This window comes from Pseudomyrmex gracilis, unplaced genomic scaffold, assembly GCF_002006095.1.
Source record: "Pseudomyrmex gracilis isolate BER0280 unplaced genomic scaffold, ASM200609v1 scaffold_97, whole genome shotgun sequence".
Lineage (NCBI taxonomy): Eukaryota > Metazoa > Arthropoda > Insecta > Hymenoptera > Formicidae > Pseudomyrmex > Pseudomyrmex gracilis.
Window position 1 is genome coordinate 55124 of NW_018020681.1, and position 6990 is coordinate 62113.

Consider the following 6990-nt stretch of genomic DNA (forward strand, 5'->3'; position numbering starts at 1 on the left):
TATTCTAACATCTCATGCAATTCTCTTACAGAGGCGTGTTTTATCCTTTTACAATTCACAACTGTAAAGAATTTCTTGTTTATTCGATTCTTAATTTGAATATTCCACTTACCATGCGTATGTAGGCGCAGAACACGTTGAATTTACCGAGAAAGTGTCTAGGCAACCAGTTGCCTACAACGGTAACAGGAATCGTGTCGTCCTTTGTTTCCACGATGCAATGTTTGGGATCATGAGGAGTTGTCTCGAAGTTTACACCATGACCGTTTTTTTTCAAGGCCATTGCGTCGTCCACGACCAGTCGTCTTTCTGCGCCGTCGATATCGAGATCGAGATGTAGAAACGTAACGCGTGTCATGTTGCGTTCGCGCACGACGAATCCGTTAAACGGCCGTTCTATCTGCGTATTTATTTGTCGGAAAGATGTATGAAATGATTGCGATGCGAATAACCGTATTATCGGTCACACTGGTCACACTACCGTATATTCACTATTCACAGATCGTAACTTTCACTGACCTTCAGTTCCTTTGTTCGTTTATTACTGGCAGACAAAAAGTGTTCGTTTTCTTTGTTACTGGCAGTACTGAAAATTTATAGATTCATGTCACGTATACTATAGATGTTTCAGTACTGCCAATCAAAAACGAACGCAGCCATATATTCAATGAGTGCGTTTAGACAACTCAACAGTTGCACAACGGTTGACAGATAATCACTTATGATTGGATCATACTTTTGGAACCGTATTAGGTTTTGAGGAATAGTCCTATCATAAGTGATCTCTTAACCGTTGAGTTTTCTGAACGTAACCAATAATTCCAATCAAAAAATTATCTACAGAATGGCGTATGGACCAGCTTTAAAGGTACTGAGCCACTACAGCACCAAACCTAATTCCAATCAAACAATGCGATATTCAATATCAAATAAAAATATCGATACCTGTTTGATATTATCAAAAACAGAATATCGATACTAAAATATCGAATATCAAAAGAATTATATCGATATTTTCGATATATCGGTATCGAATGCTCATCCCTAGACCGGCCCACTGGTTTTGCGGCCTGAGTGCAGAGGCTGCGAACTCGGAGGTCCCCCGAGTTCTCTCGAATCCGCTCATCACCTGAGGATTTTTTCCGGACCGATCCCTTTTAACCGAGTTTATAGGTTGATCGGCGAACAAAATCGGGCCTCGAAAAATTTTAATTCGGGTGTAATTCCGAATTAATTCCCCTCCCACAAAGCGATCGTAGTCACAACATCTTGAATACGAGCCCGACACAGATGGACACGCCCACTGTGAAAGAAGACCGTGTATCGCGTGGTGGTGGTATACAGCACAATCCCCTCTTACGTTCTGAGAATATGTAAAAAGACTTATATATAGACTCTGGCGTATGGACTAGCTCTTACAGGCCAAGAAGCCATAAATGCACCAAACTAAACTATCCTAAAGCGGTAGAGGGGATGCGCACAACAGCATGCTGTTGTTGTGCGCATTCTTTCCACTGCTTCAGCATGCTGTAAGAGAACCAAAATTGTGGACACTGGCGGTGGTCGAGCCAATCAGAGATAACAGCCAGCAATTCTTGAAACAATAAAACTTCCCTTGATATCGTTCTCGTTGCAGAACCGAGAATGGGAACGTTAGCGAGAAACTACTGTATTACGTAATCAATGCAAACTTTCAGTCAAACATTCAATACAAATTAATGTAATTGCACTGTGAAGGCAAGGTAACAAAGAGAAAATTACAACATTAGAAATAGTACTTATTACTGAACAATATAAAATAATTCATTCTTTTTTCCAGAACTAAAAAAACTTTTTCTTATAAAAATAAAAAATTATCATTGAACAACATAACATAAAAAAAACAGATTTCTTTTCAAAACTAAACATTCTAGGCCGCCAATTAAAAATAATTAATAAATTAGAAATATTTAATATTTTTAAAAAGCCCAAGACGAAAACGACCCATGTCCGGCGAATTAAGGTGCCGAAAAACACGCCGTTCGTTGAGGGTTAAATGTTTTGTTGTAATTTTTGCTGTTGTAAAAGTTAATGATTATTGTCGGTAAAAAGTATAACAAAGTAATTGGTTTTTCTATGTTTATGTCTATTGTCATTGGTATTGTGTTTATTTAATTTGGTAGAAAACAATGTTTTTATTCAATTAATTTATTGGAGTTACCAATAGAGCTGGAGGTCATACCTCATATCACACTTTGCTAATACAAACTTTATTATAACAGTTCCGTGCTGTACATTCGCGTATGCAATTAAAATATTAGGAAAAGAATAAAAAGTATGGAATAACATACACTTACCTATATTTGTTTTATTTGTCACTTTATCATACATTAAAACATTATATTAAATATTTAGTATTTTCACAACCGTAAGCCGATTCTAAGCATCGAAGTGGCGAAATAGTAGTGTTGCCATTTTATAAAATTATAAGGTGTAATTTCTACTATAATTTGATACACTCTATTTTATAACGGTAAAATAGATAGTAAGCAGTCTTGAAAGTAAGTCGCGAAATTCCCGAGAGATTCTTTTACAAGTCTCAATATCGAAAGTGAACAAAACCATTTGAGACTCTCGAAATTTCGAGAGTCTCGATTCTCGGCATGGATGCCTTAATATACATATACTACACCTACATACGTATGATTTTTTAAAAAGTTACACAACTTTCTTGTCAGTTGTACACGCGTAACAATGAAACTTCGTAAATATGTCTCAAAATATAAAATGGTGAGAAAGTTCGTTAGGTTTGAAAGTGAATTCCGATAGATATATACGTTTGCATTGAAAATTACTGGCAGACAACTGAATAAAGAGCGGTTATTGTGCGAATACTTGCTTATAGTTGCATATAGCAGTCCTTCTTTTTCCTTAGTTTTGTCTTTTCTTGCAATATTTCTATCTCATTCTTTACTTCAGTATACTTCAGTATATTCAGAAAAACACTATATTTTACTGCATCTATACATTTTTTTGTGTTCCTAACAAACTTTCGATACTATTATTTTGAGACTTATTTATGAGGTTTCAATTGTTACACGTATAAAACTGTGACGAGAAAGTTGTATAACTTATTGAAAAACAGTACGTTTGTAGGGGTACATACGTATATATATTGATAGTTCTTTTGTATTTTCTTTGAAAAATGATTTTAGAATTTTACGCTTAACAATGAGCAACTTCTACCAATTATATAAAAGAGAGAAGGAAAACCCAACCATCAGGTTAGGTTAGGTTAGGTTGGTTTTCCACAAAAGCTACTTTTTTTCTTAGAGAACGGTCAAAAATCGGTCTCAGTTTCATTTTAGACTTACTTGGTTAAACATCCTGGACTCTCTCTCTACCACAGATTTAGTAAAAGAAGAACTCTAGTATATTTATAAAATATTTACAAGTTATGTATTTTTATAAAACTTTGAATATATTTTTCTAATGTTGAATGGTAAAACAATAATAGTGCGGGTTATGAGCTAGAAAGCTACATTTTTATAACAAACGGTGATAAAAGTGACAAAATAAACGGAAGTAGCAACGTGATTAGATTAGATAATTTTTATTACGTAATTTATCGTGATTATTTCGTGAATTAAATAGATTGTTTTTGAAATAAGTGACAATGAAACGAAAAAGTAGTGAAAGTGATGAAGAATCAACGAACAAAAAATTAATTGTTTCTTCTAATTCTACAACACAACCGTGTGAGAAAGATACGACAAAAATAGATCCCTCGAGGGCCAAAGCTACATTGCAGAAGTTGTCGGATTGGAGTGCATTTGCTGTACATCGGGTATGCATGCATATGTATTATATGAATACAATTGCTTTCTTTAATTCTCTCTACGAAATCTATCGCAATATCTGTATACAGCTTCTTAAGAGTTATCTTCTCCTTTCCTCACTGTTGTCTTCTCTTTTTTGTCCGCCCACATTGCACATAGTTTTCTCACCTAACCGTGAATTTATTCACTAGGTATACCCAGAGACGAATTGCTTCGATGGTTACATTTCGTTATTCTTTGTTAGTACTGAAAATCTATCTAGTTCACGTGATATATATTATAAATTTCCAGTATTGGCAATAAATAAAATCAAAACGCAGCCTTTATAGAGATAAATATAGACTTTGTTTCGAATAGTAATTGTTAGTAGGTTTGACTGTTTTTTTTTCTTTTTTTATATGTAAACTATTAATGACAACAAAGAAAACCTTAATTTCATTGTATTGAATTTTATTGTAAATAAAATTCTTTGAACATCGGAATGTGTTATGATATCTTTTTCTATTTCTATAATATACTGTGTGTCTACAGTGTTTTTTCTTAATACATGACATAAAAGTAAAATCATGTAGTCGTATAATTTGTTTTTTTTTTAACCTCTTTTAAGCTATACTTATGAACTTCTAAGATTCTCAGTCATATGTGTTGTCATGATGTCAAAAGAGACTGACGAAAAACTTGTGTGTCAACGCACAAGTTTTTCCTCATACTACAAATATTTGTAATTTGTTTGATTAACCATCATTAGATCCATTTTGTGCGCGGAATAGAGTATTCCTAATAAATATTTTGAATTAACCATAACGAGAGCTAAAAAAAAGGTTCAGTGAGATTTTTACAAGACGGAACGGAAGAACCGTGCGGCTGCCGCACGTCAGTATGAACTCTCGCAACGAAGAAACTCGACTTTTTCGCCAATTACCGTGACAGTGACACAGTTCGAGCAAACGAGTTTTCCAGACTGCTTTAATCGAGAGGGAACGCTCGCGCTCGCGCGTGCGCGCCGCGGCGTTTAATCGGTGATCCCCCTCTTCGTGATCGGCGCGCGGTACATGAGTTGCGCGTTTCTTTAATAGAATCTAGACATGTGTCACATTTACGCATTCGTAAAGCGCATTTGTGATCGAATACATTTAACATAAAATTTAATTGCCACGTGTTCTCGTATTGTTTTAAAAAAAAAACAAACAAACAAACGTTTTTTGTTTTGTTTTTACATTCTTTTGCATTATGAAATTATAGATACAGATAATTGTACCTAATTGAAGCTGAGATTTCTAACTTTTTTATTGCCTGTTTTTGTGTGACTCACCATTTCTCTCTTAAACTTATCGTCTTCGATGTCTTTCCGTATCTCTAACTACTTCAATATATAAATCGGTATCTGAAAATTATTCAATAGTCACACACATGATACTTTTGCCTCTCGTTTAACTTCTATCGTTATTAACACAATTAGATTGTACGAACGATTAGGTACTGCGAGCAATTAACCCAAATTGCTGTAGATTATATTGATTGAATTATACAGGGTTGATCGGCAACGTACAATGAGTTTAATTGCGCGTGTCGTGTCGCGAAGTCAAAGATTCGTTAATGCGTCCGATGCGAACAGATCGAACTCTTTCTCTAGCTCGTTAAGACTAACAATTCGACAGCTCGCTCGACGCGCGCTGTATGTTAATATAGGTACGAGAGAAACGGACGACGCGCGATCCGACGTCGCAACTGCGAAGCTTATCACCGTCGACGCCGCTGTGACGTGCGTATCGCGCGCACGGCTTTGCGGCATTAATTAGTCGACGACCGGAGTGAAGACAACTGGTCGGCAAGGTCGCGCCGTCGCTTGCTCTGGACCCTCTTCGGCGACAGCTGACAGCCGACATACGCGATTCTGGTAGTACACACCTTTCGCTATTAATCGCACTGCAAACGTTTCCTGTGCGCAGCGGTGCTCATATTCTCATAGCCGCAATAACGCCAGAATTAAGCGTACTATTGTAAGTTTAGAGACTTTGTGCGCACGGAAGCACACAATACGTTCGATCTCAATTTGCATCGTATGCAATTTAATGTTTTATTATGTATATTTTATTATGTATAAAAAATAATTTAGCACAAACCTAATTTGGAGCTTAGACTTAGGTTGATATGTATTTGATAAATTATTCTTCATTCTTTTAAAAATGAGACAAAACTAATTTAAATATCCGATATAAAAGATCTTACACTCTGTAGTATCCACGGGAGGAGGTGGTTATAAATAATTGAATTATTTATAACCACCTTCTCCCGTGGATACCTACTACAGGCTGTAAAGTCTTTTATATCGGATATTTTACAGTATTTTGAGGCATGTTTGTTGTTAACTAATTTAGATAATAGGAAATAGGTAAGCGAATAATATGTTAAGCGAGTGAGACTAGTCCCTTTGTGTCACCTAGATCTTTTAGGATCCTCTGCGACTCCCGCTAGTTTATTTACCAAGCTGCTTCAGCTCGGTATTTTCCGCTAGGCTATACAAGACCGATCTTGTTATTATTCCTTGGACTCCAAAAATATATAGAAACGAGAAATCTGAATCTTAGAAGTACTAGATACGAACAACGACACAAAATGTGCAGGCTTTCTTTTTTTTCACTCAAAACTAATTGAAATATATTTTTTTGCTTCAAAAATATTTATCGAAAAAAAATGCGTAAGACTAGAAATCGATACGTAAGCAGAAATTTTCTATTCTGCGGAGTGTACAACAGATGTTTAGTTCTTGTATGAAATGTTCCCAAGAAAAATTCTCAAGGTTGAAGAGAGAGGACGCAAAAAGAGAAAACATGATAAAAAGGAGATTTATTACTACCATAAAATATGGTAGTAATAAATCACGCATTGAATAGAAAAGGTAACATTCCGCACATTCTTCGAGCGAACTTGAAAACTGTCTCGTTATCCTTGAAAAATAATTTTTCTTTCTTCTCAAGGAGAAGGCACAATGTATGATCAATCAATTTTGCCGAAACTTTTTCTATCAATAGGTCACTATGCCAAGTTTTACAAGGTAAACGCATAAGACGCACTAATCAAGCGTTCGCGAGAAAATTGCAGTGTCTAGCACGCTATCGCTGCGCCACGCGCTCTTTGATAAAACGCTCTATTTCATTTCTACTTATGTCGC

The 6990-nt window shown here is 35.7% G+C and overlaps 1 protein-coding gene and 1 long non-coding RNA gene across 2 annotated transcripts in view; one reads left to right on the top strand and one right to left on the bottom strand.

Annotated features, from left to right (window-relative positions):
• LOC109855737 (neurogenic protein mastermind) overlaps nt 1-6990 on the top strand; it is a 157411-nt gene that overhangs the window by 18619 nt on the left and 131802 nt on the right. The gene's annotated exons all lie outside the window — the stretch shown is intronic.
• On the bottom strand, nt 116-5507 carry LOC109855739. Its single transcript, XR_002250330.1, has 3 exons — nt 5289-5507; nt 5131-5202; nt 116-586 (listed from the first exon to the last, which is right to left on the bottom strand). It is a non-coding gene; the product is annotated as an uncharacterized LOC109855739 (long non-coding RNA).